Source organism: Eubalaena glacialis, chromosome X, assembly GCF_028564815.1.
Source record: "Eubalaena glacialis isolate mEubGla1 chromosome X, mEubGla1.1.hap2.+ XY, whole genome shotgun sequence".
NCBI lineage: Eukaryota > Metazoa > Chordata > Mammalia > Artiodactyla > Balaenidae > Eubalaena > Eubalaena glacialis.
The window spans coordinates 73539867-73554009 of NC_083736.1; the positions used below are offsets into that span (position 1 = coordinate 73539867).

At 34.4% G+C, this 14143-nt stretch overlaps 1 pseudogene; it reads right to left on the reverse strand.

Moving 5' to 3' along the window:
• Positions 1-12657: 12657 nt before the first annotated feature.
• Positions 12658-13344, reverse strand: LOC133082529 (E3 ubiquitin-protein ligase RNF114-like; annotated as a pseudogene).
• Between the last annotated feature and the right edge of the window lie 799 nt (positions 13345-14143).

Genomic DNA, 14143 nt, shown 5'->3' on the forward strand with positions numbered 1-14143 from the left:
TAATTTTTTAATTACCTCCAAATGATATTGCCAAAATCAATGTGTAAAGGGCTTTATTTAATTGGCATAAAATTTAAAGTGTTTATATAAATCAAATATATTTCCAGAAATATAGAAATTAACAAAAACATTTTTCAAGTTTACATGATCTATAGAATAATAATGATAAAAAGCTAGTTTAAGCTGTTACAAAATTTGTCAGTGAGAAAAATAAAGTGAGGATTAGCTGTTTAATGAATCATGAAATTTTCATGCATCATCTAAACATAATTGTTAAGAATGAGTAAATAAAATATAAGTAAAAAGTTTATAAATGGACTTTTCAACAATAATTATACTTTATGGTGTGTCTATTTAAAAATAGTTTCCAAAATCTTTTTGGTAACTTGAAACCTTAAACTTATACTGAGATAAGTTAATTGATGGATATTCATTGACTATCTAGATTACTTTCAAATGCAATAAAATACTGAAATGTTAATTACTGAACACAATTTTACCTATATTAGGCTTCCTATTACGAAAGAATTAAATATATTTGGGTTTATCAATAAATTCCTTTTTGCCACATTGAAAAATTTACTATGAGGAATAATATACCTTCAGAAATTATGAAATGTATTAATAATTTTGCAAATCCATAGGATGCTAGTGCAGAGAGTCCCTACTTGCTTACTTTCACTAGGAATCAAAGATTCTAATGATTAAGAATTCTAATCAATATTTGTAGTTAAAATTACTTAGACATAATAAGGGTGAAAGAAAACAACTCTGTATTAAAAGTAGGTAAGGAAAGTAAAATGATTGATTGTTCCACAATTAAAAAAAAAAAGAGGAAAAAACAGACAATGTCTGAATGGATATAAAAATGTTGTAGAAGTTCTGTGAAGAATCTTGAGAAAGAAGTTTTATGTGTGGTCAAGGTGGCTAACATTGAAATGTATTTTAGTTTTGTTGTTATTGTTAATGAGTTTTAATGTTCAAAGTACACAGGTGCAAAATTAGAATTTGGTTTTTCTCTCTGTTAAAAAGAAAGTTTTATTAGACAATTGGTCAGCTCTTGATAAGAAATTGTAAACCAAGCTTTTTCTTTACCTTTTAAGCAATCCACCTAGACAGGAAAAATTTTATGTCTTACCGAAATAACTTACTGTGCTTCATGTTGTCTTCATCAGGTCTTTAATTACTGAAGAAAACCCAGTCTTCTCAATATTAAAAGAACTACATTTTGTTCATGACTCTGTAACCTTTTGCATTTGCCTTTAATATCTTCTATTGTTACTTTGGTTGAATAAATAAATATTATTTTATAATTTTATGTGATACAATTTAATCAAATGTTCAAGCCTTCTGACATTTTCTTAGAATCAAGTTCCAAATGGAGTTTGTTTTCTGTTTTGTTTTTTACTTTATTTATTTTTTAATCTCAAACTAACTTTGAGATTTCCTAGAGGGCCCCTGGAAATCTCAAAAGATATGTCTCTCACTTTGTAAAAAATAAATTAAGCTAATTAGGATTATTTGGTATTTTAAATTATGTGGGAAGCATTGTCAAATAAAAAGTGATAATAAACCTTCTTAGGTCATATGTGTAAAAATATATTTTACTAATATAAGTATTTCAGAAATTGTTTAAAGTTTTTAGATATTTGTTAATACTCTCATTGCCCAATTATTATCCTAAACTATTATATGCCAAAGAAGTAACTACATTTTTTAAAATCAAATGAACTCTCATCATATCTTTAACCATGGGCATTTTAGAGTCTTTTGCTACTTATAAACAGTTATTATTATACCTAATGCTTTTGCAAAAGTGAGATTAATGGAAAGGATTCTACCAATACTCTTGACTACTGACACCACTGCCTAATTACAAGGTGCATATTTCACAACTGAAGAATGCTCCACATGAAATCTGGTCCTGTGCAAATGCTGAAGTCCTCAATATCAAATTGACTAGGAAGAGAAGTAGCTGAAATTGAGGTAAACTGTGAGGTAGACAGATCAAGAATGTTTTTTCCATTCCCCCTTCCCTTTCTCACCATGATTTTCCTAATACTTATACCATGAAGGTCGTTTTAATTCTTTTGTCCACTATTACCTTTCCCTGGCCTAGACAGAAAAATGTGATTGTTTATATATCTCAGGCCATTACAAAGAAGAGTATTCCAACCTCCAATGAACTGTTGGATTTGCTATGATGATGGTGATCTGTAGTTCCTTCTACCCATCACAAACTTCTCCCTGATTACCAATGCCTCAGTTTCTCTGGAATAAGCTCACTGGATAAACATTTCTGGAGAAGTAAATACAATTACACAAAATACACAAATAAGCCACTTGGCTTAAGTGACTCCATCAACAGGATCTTTCTTTGACCTATTTGATCAAAGTTGGTTTGGGTCAGGGGGACTTTAGCTTCAGACCATCTTCTACATGTTGGGTATTTTTCTGCTTATAGTCATTCTGATAGTTCCCTGCTGTTCTTGTTCTATCAAAAGCTTTCAAGGCATCTGTGGAGTCACTGGTGACCAGGAAAATGATCTCTCTTTGCCTAGAATGTCAAAAACAGGATGAAGAAAACAGTCAACTAAGGAACCGAGACCTCAATATCCTAACCTATGAATTTCAGTTGAAGATCCTACCTGACTCCAACATCAGCGAGAAACAGCAGCTCAAAGTGGTGCTAATACCTTAAATTTTGACCAGTAAAACTGAGAGTATTACTCAAAAAGGAGGGAATTAATAAAGTTAATTTTTATATAAAGACCTGCAAAATGGAGACTGCCCCAGTGGCCTGGCCCACACCACAAATCTAAACCTAAGCCAACTTGAAATTTCGGGAAACACCTGTCAAAGAACCCTAACATACGCCAATCACAATCCTCTAGCTTAGATTTGGCTAGGTTACCTTACCCTAGAAAAAACAAAACTGCTAGTCTTATAAGGAAATTCCTTATCTCCTAGCTAATTATGACCTGTTTCTGTGTTGCCCTTCTAACACCCTATAAAACGCACCCTTGCCCAAAATTCCTTGGGAAGAGTGTCCCATGGTTTATGAGGCACTGTACTCCCCCAATCCATGGATTTTTTCCCCTTAAATAAATACATCAAACTCATTTTAAAAAGTCAGTTGCATTTCTATACACTAAAAATTAACAATTCAAAAAACAAAACAATTCCATTTACAATAGCACCAAAAAAAGTAAAACTGTAGGAATAAACTTAGTCAAGGAGGTGAAAGACTTGTATACTGAAAATTAAAAACAAACAAAAAAACAAAATATTGCAGAAGACACAAATAAATTAAAAGACATCCTTTTTTCATGTATTGGAAAACTTAATATTGTTAAGATGTCAACACTATCCAAAGTAATTTACAGATTCAATGCAGAAATAGAAAAATCTGTCCAAGAATTTACATAGAATCTTAAGGACCCTGAATCACCAAGCAATCTTGAAAAAGAGGGTCAAAGTTTGTACTTTGAACCATATACCAAAGAAAGTAATATTTCATACTTCCTGACTTCAAAACATATTACAAAACTACAGTAATCAAAACAATGTAGTATTGGGATAAATACCAACATAATACACCAATGAAATAGAATACAGAGTCCATAAATTAACCCCCTTGCGTATGATCAAATGATTTTTGAAAAAGTGCCAAGACCACTCAATAGGAAAAGGACAGTCTCTTCTGCAAATGGTGTTGAGACAAATGAATATCTATGGCAAAGAATGAAGTTCACATGATATACAAAATTACCTCAAAATTTATATAAGTCCTAAAACTATAAAATTCCCAGAAGAAAACATTGGGGGAAAGCCTCATGATATTAGCTTTGAAAATGATTTTTTGGATAAGACACTAAAAGCACAGGCAACAAAAGGAAAAATAAACAAATAAGACTGTATCAAACCTCAACCTGACTCCAATAAAATGCATCAAAAGACATATCACAGTGACAATGTAACCAATGGAATGGGAGAAATTACTTACAAGTCATTTATCTGATAAAGGGCTAATATCCAGAATATGTACAGAACACCTACATCTCAACAACAACAACAAACCAATAACTTGGTTAAAAAAAATGGGCAAACAACTTGAATAGAGATTTCTCCAAAGATGATAAATAAATGGCCAAGGCATATGAAAAGACACTCAGCATCACTAATCATTAGAAAAATGCAAATTAAAACCACAAACAGTCTACCTCACACCTATTAAAATGGCCACTATAATAAAAAAGAAAACTAACAAGTATTGGTATGGATGTGAATAATTTTTAACCCTTGTGCACTGTTGGTGGGAATACAAACGGTGCACTCTCTCTGGAATACAGTATGGTGACTCATCAAAAAATTAAAAATAGGATTTTTATATGATCCTGTAGTCCCACTCCCGGGTATATATCAAAAGAACTGAAAGCAAAGACTCAAAGAGATATTTGCACACCCATATTCATAGCAGCATTATTCACAATAGCACTAATAGGTGGAACACAAATGTTCATCCACAACTAAGTGGATAAAACGAAATGTGATATATACATACAATGGAATATTATTTGGCTTTACAAAGATTGATATCATGTCACATGCTATAACATGGATGAACCTTGAGAGCATCATACTAAATGAAATAAATCAGTCACAAAAGACAACTACTGTATGTATGTTTCCAATTATATTAAGTGTCTAATGTAGTCAAAATCATAGAACAAATGTAGAATGGTGGTTGTCAGGAGTTGGGAGAAAGGGGAGATGGGGAGTTGTTTAATGGATATTGAGTTTCCGTTCTGCAAGCTGAAAAATTTCATCCAAAAGAATAAAATATATAGGAATAAACCTACCTAAGGAAGCAAAAGAGCTATACCCTGAAAACTATAACATGCTGATGAAAGAAATTGAAGATGACACAAACAGATGGAAAGATGGAAAAATCAATGTTCTTGGACTGGAAGAATCAATATTGTCAAAATATCTGTACTACCCAAGGCAATCTACAGATTCAATGCAATCCCTATCAAATTACGAATGGAATTTTTCACAGTACTAGAATAAAAAATTTAAATTTGTATGGAAACACAAAAGACCCTGAATAGTCAAAGCAATCTTGAGAAAGAAAAATGGAGCTGGTGGAATCAGGTTCCCTGACTTCAGACTATACTACAAAGCTACAGTCATCAAGACAGTATGGTACTGCTGCAGAAACAGAAATATAGATCAATGGAACAGGATGGAAAGCACAGAAATAAACTCACACACAGATATGGTCACCTAATCTATGACAAAGGAGGCAAGAATATACAATGGAGAAAAGACAGTCTCCTCAAAAAGTGGTGCTGGGAAAACTGGACAGCTATATGTAAAAGAGTAAAATTAGATCATTCTCTAATACGATACACAAAAAATAAACTCAAAATGGATCAAAGACCTAAATGTAAGTCCAGACACTATAAAACTCATAGAGGAAAACATAAGCAGAACACTCTCTGTCATAAATTGCAGCAATATATTTTTGGATCCACCTCCTAGAGTAATGAAAATAAACAAATGGGACCTAATTAAACTTAAAACCTTTTGCACAGCAAAGGAAACCATAAACAAAACAAATGACAACCTAAAGAATGGGAGAAAATATTTGCAAATGAAGCAACTGACAAGGGATTAATCTCCAAAATATACAAACAGTTCATCAAAAAATCTAATAAAAAATGGGCAGAAGATATAAAAATGTATTTCTCCAAAGAAGACATAGAGATGGTCAAGAGGCACATGAAAAGGTGTTCAACTTTGCTAATTATTAGAGAAATGCTAATCAAAACTAAAATGAAGTATCACATTACACCAGTCAGAATGGCCAACATCAAAAAATCTACAAACAGTAAATGATGGTGAAGGTGTGGAGAAAAAGGAACCATCCTTCAGTGTTGGTGGGAATGTAAATTGATACAACCACTATGGAGAACAGTATGCAGATTCCTTAAAAAAACTGATAATAGAGCTACCATATTATCTCACAATCCCACTCCTGGGCATATATCTGGAGAAAAACATATGAAAAAATAAATGTACCATGATTTCATAGCAGCACTATTTACAATAAGCAAGACATGGACGCGATGAATGGATAAAGAAGATGTGGTATATATGTATAATGGAATATTACTCAGCCTTAAAAAAGAAGGAAAAAGTGCCATGCAGCAACATGGATGGACATGGCGATTATCAAACTAAGTGAAGTAAGCCAGACAGAGAAAGACAAATATCACATAGTATCACTTATATGTGGAATCTAAAAAAAGGATACAACTGAACTTATTTACAAAACAGAAATAGACTTACAGGCATAGAAAACAAACTTATGGTTACCAAAGGGGAATGGTGGGGAGAGGGATAAATTAGGAGTTTGGGATTAAATTATACATATTTCTATATATAAAATTGACAACCAACAAGGGCCTATTATATAGCACAGGAAACTATACTCAATATCTTGTAATAACCTATAAGGGAAGAGAATTCCAAAAAATTTTATATATATATATATATATAACTGAATCACTTTGCTGTACATTTGAAACTAACACAACATTGTAAATCAACTATATTTCAATAAAAAACTTTTAAAAATGGTCTGGAGATTCATTGCATAACAATATGAATATATTTAACAGTTCTGGGCTATACAGCTTAAAATATTTATGATGGTAAATTTTTTGTATTATTACCACAATTAAAAATTACAAAATTAAGGACTTAGTAAAAGGAACTAAATATACTTCTGAAAAGAGGTGTATGCACTTTGAAATCAAGGAGAATTATTTTTTTTTTAAAAACTTCATTTTATATTGGAGTATAGTTGATTAACTATGTTGTATTAGTTTCAGGTGTAGAGCAAAGTGATTCAGTTACACATATACATGTATCTATTCTTTTTCAAATTCTTTTCCCAATTAGGTTATTACAGAGTATTGAGCAGAGTTCCCTGTGCTATACAGTAGGTCCTTGTTGGTTATCTATTTTTAAATATAGCACTGTGTACATGTCAATCCCAAACTCCCAATCTATCCCTCCCCCCGACCTTTCCCTCCTGGTAACCATAAGTTCGTTCTCTAATTCAGTGAGTCTCTTTCTGTTTTGTAAATAAATTTGTTTGTATCACGTTTTTAGATTCTACATATAAGTGATATTATATATTTGTCTTTGTCTGACTTAATTCACCTAGTATGATAATCTCCAGGTCCATCCATGTTGCTGTAAATGGCATTATTTCATTCTTTTTAATGATTGAGTAATATTCCATTGTATATATGTACCACATCTTCTTTATCCATTCTCTGTTGATGGACATTTAGGTTACTTCCATGTCTTGGCTATTGTAAACAGCACTGCAATGAACATTGGGGTGCATGTACCCTTTCAAACCATGTTTTTCTCTGGATATATGCCCAGGAGTGGGACTGCTGGATCATATGGTAGCTCTTTTTTAGTTTTTTAAGGAACTTGCATACTGTTCTCCATAGTGACTGTACCAATTTACATTCCCACAAACAGTGTAGGAGAGTTCCCTTTTCTCCGCACACTCAACGAGAATTATTCTTAACAAATATTGTATTCATCCAAAAGGAGATTATGTTAAAGACATTTAAAAATTTGGAGTTACAATATTCATTAAGAGGAACAAAAAGTAGCTGACAAAAAGTGAATAGAACATTAAAAGTATGTGTAATATTGGATTTTAAAGTTTAGAATTTGTTACATAAAGTTCTTTTTATTATTGCAGAGCAAATTTCTCTTTTTATTTTCCCTTCCATGGAGAAAAAAATGCACATAATTATGCCTATATATTTATTTGACTGTAATTATAACTTCTATAAGACTATTAAAAATTTATGCTTAAGTTTAGAGGGGAGTTTTTGAAAGCGATATCTGCTTACTGAAACAAAGAAGAAACCCAAAATGTTTAATGTATAATGTAATATATATATATATATATATATATTCCTATTAACTCACTTCCCTGAGTTTTAATAATCATCATAGAGTGAGAATATGGAATAAGCCTCTAATTCACTGCAAGGATGTTTAAATGGATTTTTAAAGTGTAGTTTTAGTTTACTGTGTCTTATAGTTGCAAATCCAGCAAATCTGTTCACTTGAAATTAAGTAAAAATACTTTTTATCACTTGTATATAATTTACTCGTTGGTCAATGCCAAAATGTGGGCAGAATTGAAAGAATGGTTAAAAGTCATGTTTTTTTTCCCCTCAAATGTAAAACAATAGCAGCAAAAGTGATATCCTGACAAAAATTCCAATTTCTTGGATTTAAATTGTTTGTAATTGTTTCCTGACTCACCTTTCATTAATGATATATGTGTATCAAAATATACACAACTTGTCAATCATTTTACATAGTTAACACTATTAGCTGATATCCAGCTAGACATCCCAGACTGTTAATCATAAGTAAACATTTATTGAATAACTATTCAATGTTAAACACTTAGATATTCTTTGGAATTTAAAATAAGACCCTTCCTCTTATCATCAGGAGTGTATAATTTGCACCCTCTTTAGGTACCTTAAAGTTGAGATTGGGTTTCCTCACATCGGCAACATACTGTTAACATATAGGCTAACACTTACCAAAAGCTGTTTAAAAAGGCAACACTATGTTTGTGGTATTTTCAAAGTCTGACTATTAGGAAACCAAAAGATACAATCTGACCCTCACAATCAAATAAAATGGTGGCTAGCAACATTTCCTAATTTATACTTGCAATGACTAGGAAATTTATCTTCTCACGTGGAAAATCACACTCAGTTGGAATGTTTTATGATGCTTCAAAGGGATAGAGTTTCACTTTTTGTGGAAAAATTGCTGTCTTGTAGGTGTTTATATGTTTTATTTCCTATGTTGAAATAGTAATATTATTCATTGAAGGTGGAAAGAGCATTACTATGTCTATAGTTTAAAAGGTCTATTATTAATATGGCCTATATATGTGAAACACAGACTAATTGTGGGCAGAACATGAAATTCTGTCAGTTTCATTCTGAAATCATTGTATTAGTACAGTTCATCTACAAGCTGTCTTAGCTAGAATGAACAAACTGTCCTTAGCTTTGGCTTCATCTTATTTTTTAAATTCATGTTTCATTGGAGACTATAATGGAATGAAATAACTGGACTTGTCCTGATTACTATTTTGCTTTTAAATAATTTAATACATTTAAACTATGTTATTGTTTTTCCTTTTTTCTTTATTTTACTGTGGTAAGAATACTTAGCATGAGACCTACCATCTTAAAATTTAAGTGCACAATAATGTATTGTTAACTATAGGGACAATGTTGTACAACAGCTCTCTAGAGCATTTTCATATTGCATAACTGAAACTTCATACCCGTTAAACAGCAACTCCCCATCTTCCCCTCCCAGAGGCCCTGGAAACTACCATTCTACTCTGTATTTCTATGAGTTTGACTATTTATATACTTCATATAAATGTAATTTTGCAGTATTTGTCCTTTAGTGTATGGCTTATTTCACTTAGCATGTCCTCTAAGTTCATCCTTGTTGCCTCATGTGGCAAAATTCCCTTCTTTTTAAAAACCAAATAATATGAAATAGTATTTATATACCACGTTTTCTTTATCCATTCATCCATCAATTAACATTTGGATTGTTTCCTTACCTTGGTGATTATGAATAGTGCTGAAATGAACATGGGAGTGCAGATACTTCCTGGAGACACTAATTTTATTTCCTTTGGATATTTACCTAGAAGTGGGATTACTGGATCATATGGTAGTTCTATTTTTAGTTTTTTTTTTTTTTTGAGAAACTTCCATACTGTTTTCTTTAGCAGTTGCATCACTTTGCATTCACACCAACAGTATATAAGGGTTCCAATTTCTCCACATACTCGCCAATACTTATCTTTAAAAAAAATACTAGCCATCCTCAAAGGTGTGAGGTTAACAAAAATTTTAGAAATGGAGACTTGATTGAAATAAAAAGATGTTTATTTCAAGTTTGTTAGGACTGAAGCCCTTGAATTGTATTCCACCAGACTACAAAATAAGGAAGGCTTATAAAGGCAAAAAGCCACAAGGCCACAGTTAGTTACATGAGTTGTTTATCAAGAATTATAACTGGAGCTGGCAAGAAGTGAGGGTGCTTGTGAAGCAAGGATTGGTTGGGGTCTGAAATGGTTACATAGTTAAAAGGGAAGACATTGAGGCCATAATGTTGCAGCTGGCTGGTGTTGTTCTGAATACGGCTGGTGGTATCCTTAGGCCTGGTACAGTTCAAGGAAAGTTCAAATTCTCAGTGGTACAGAAATGTGTCTGAGATCAGATTCTCAATGGCTACCCAAGTCCATTTTGTGTACCTGAAGTGTGATCACTCCATTATAATTTTAATTTGTCATCATATCTCATTGCAGTTTTGATTTGCATTTTTCTGATGATTAGTGATGTTGAACATCTTTTTGCATACCTGCCATCCATTTGTATGTCTTCTTGGAGAAATGTTTTTTTTTTTTTTACTCCTTTGACCATTTTAAAATGAGATTATTTGTTATCTGACTGAGGCTATTTTTGTTGAGGCTTCTGCTTCAAAGATGACTATCTTGAATGAACACATTGTCAATCCCATGACTAGATAAGGAGCCGGGCCTATCCCCTCAACTCCATACACACCTGAGGTTCCTTTGTTTTAGAAATCATGGTTGATTTAGATAAATGCCCATTTGTGCCACTTGTTTTTATTTTTTTTCCTTTTGTCATGCTTTAAATTCCTGCTCTTATGTTTTATTTTTTTTAATTTCTTTGATAAATCATGAAATTTTATTTAAAATTTTTTTTGATAAATTATGAAATGTATTTATATTTCACCTTTTAAAAGCCAGAACATAGCAAATGTCCCTTTCTGGAAACTCATTTTATTAGAAATACATGAAGTACACTTACTACCAGGAAATCAGTTTCTTAGTACCGCCAGTGAGACCACTATCATCAGTTCCCTCAAATGAAGGTTTTGTCACATTCCCCTCTAAACTTAGACTGAGATGATCTCAATTCAGGGAGGTCTGAGTGAACTTCTTCCAGAAATTACAGTGAAGAAGCTGACCATAACGTTTGGGCCCTCCCAAGCAACAGCACATTAGAAGAAATTACTTTGCCAACAAATGTCCCTGTCTTTCTGGTTCCTGGACATCTGAAGCTCTCAGTGGCAGGTAGGGAGAGGACCACAGTAGCAGTGCACAGGCCCAAAGTGCCCTGTCATTTGCAACCTCAGCCACAGACCAGAAAAAATGTCTGTATTCAGATGAGAGTTCTGACAAGGAAAAGCAAACCTAAATCCAAATGCAATTTGACCAATCAGAGGCTCTACTCCTAGAGATTAGACAGCCCTTAGGCTTGTATTTATCAACATCCATGAAACACGTTGACCTTCAAACTTCTTGGGCTGTCACCAAAGCAAATTTCCAGTAGACAGTTTCCATCACCAACTGCTCACAAGAGTTGTGTTGTGCCTTTTGAACAGTGTGTCTTGTCAGAGACAACAGGCAGTGATACCAGATTTCTCATAACCTCTCTGCTTTAGAAGGCAGGTGTTCACACACTGACTTACCTGTTGAAACCCAGTTTTATAAGGAAATCATTTGTGATAGAAAAGCAACACTCAGTTTAATCTAAGTTACCAAATAAAAGATGAAAGAACTAGTGTCCACTGGAGCCCCCAAATTTCTTCATATTCATTTGAGGACTCCTTTTTGTGCTTCAAGGACAAGAACAGAAGCAGGCCCTCAAATAGAGAGGGAAATATGACTGAGTCTTTTGAAAATATTTCATTAGTTTGAAAATCAGAACCAAAAAGCTATGGCCCTCCCACCTCACTTAGCTGACCCTCCTAGAAACACTTATTTTCACTAAAAATATGTGGTTACACCTCATCCTAAAAAGGCATCATGCAGGCATTTAAGATTGAACCAGTTAATCCTTAGGGTGTGCAGGAATGGTAGGAAAATATCACTAATCAAAACTTCTAGCACCAGAACATGTTAAACCCAGAATATTCACCCCAACAGGACTTGTGAAATGTCTCCTATGATGTAACTTTAGCTTCTGGCAGCTGCTGCCAAGGACCAACTAACAGGAACTTGCACAGCACGGAAGGAGCTCCATCATTGATCAGATGCATTTTGGCCAGAGTGCTCACACCTCAGAGACAAAGAAATGAGACCCTTGTCTCTTTTGTGTTATTCATGACCCAGAAAAGGTCCTGGCTGGCTCAGAGGACCTGAGAGATCAACCCTGGACAGGAGGAGCAAACATGAAACAAGGACAGGCAGAGAAGATGGGTTCCCTTCCAAAGAGGAGGCAGAAGCTCCAGGAAGTGGCTGAGGAGCAATAAAAGATGAGGCATGTGACAAATAGGGTGAACAGTAGGGGAAGAGCCCAAAGGAAAGGAGGGCTCCGACCAGGGACCTGTTTCCCTGTCAGAAGTAACCCTGTCCTAATACCATGGCTCACTTTCAGGTCTGTTGTACATTTTAGGGTGGATGAGTCACATGTTTCACACTTAACATGTAAGGGAAGCTCTGGAACAAGAGCTGAGAGCAGAGACCACTCACTTGTGGATGATGGAGTGCTGCAGCACCTGGTTCATCATGTCCTCTTCAACGTCTTAATCCACGAAGTGTCAAGTGTTGTTAAATGTTGTTAGAAAACTGGTGCTGGTGCTGGATGTGCTCAATGAAGTTGGGGCTGCGGTAGTTGGGGTCTCCCCAGGGCATGGAGGCCCATATTGGACAAACCACAGTTTTGGTGTCCGTGCTATAGGATAACTTGCAGTGTTCTACAAGTCCTTCTTGATTAAAATTCTCAGGACAGTAAGGACAAGGAAAAGTATTACGGTTTGGGACATTCCTTGGCTGAAGTAACGCATCTTTGGTGGTGGCCTTGACACCTTGTATGATGTAATTATGGTATTTGGAACAAGTATCCACGTTCTCCCAGATCTTGGATAGGAAGAAAATTTTAGGGCAGTGATGGCAAGAAGTCTCTGTGCCTTCAATCTGCTGTTCTAGCTCCACGGCTCCAATGCCAAGTGCCAGAGTGCTGGGACACACTCCACACTTTTTTGGCCTCAGACATTCCTGCAGGCAGGAAGAGCAAAGCATGTATCCTCAGGGCACCTGCACCAGTTTCGGGCTTCTAGGCACACGGGACATGTGAAGCCGCCCAGGGGCTGTGCCTCCACCGCAGGCCCTGCCAGCAACACACCACCCTCAGGGTCCTGCGGCTGTACAGCCATCTTGCCTCTGGCAGAGCCCTGCTCTTATGGTTTAAATCCACCAATAAAATGTGAACCTGCAAAACCCTGTAAAAGCAAAACCCAAGGTCAGCCATCTCTCACTCCCTACCCCTGACAACTCTGTATAGCCCCAGGTGTGTCATGTAATTTCCAGGACGTGTAAGTAATACATTTTATCTCTTTCAAAGTTTCCTTATGGATATTCTGCTGAGGACATCTTGCAATCATAAGAAGAACTATGAGGGCCATTGGTTACAACAACGTTGGTTATTGATAGGCTGAGACTGGCACAAAACAGTTAATTTCTAGCTCTCTGGTCTGTTTCATTAATTTTGTTGCCTTTTATGCAGGTACCTTACTTATTTAGTTATGGTACCTTTGCGATATATTTTGAAATCAAGAAATGTGATGCCTCCAGCTATGTTCTTCTTGCTCAAGCTTGCTTTTTCCTATTCAAATTTCTTATGGTTCCATATGAATTTCAGGATTATTTTTCCTTTTTCTGTAAAAAAAAAATACCATTGGAATTTGGATTGGGACTACACTGATTACGTAGATCACTCTGAGTAATATGGACATTTTAATAATATTGTGTCTTCCATTGCATGAACATGAGATGTCTTTGTATTGATTTGTGTATTCTTTAATTTCTTTCATCAAAGTTTTGTAGTTTTCAGTGTACAAGTATTTGCTTCCTTGGTTAAGTTTATTTCCAAGTATTTATTTCTTTTTGATGCTATTGTAAATGGAATGGTTTTCTTAATTTCCCTTTCAAATTGTTTGCTATTAGAGTATAGAA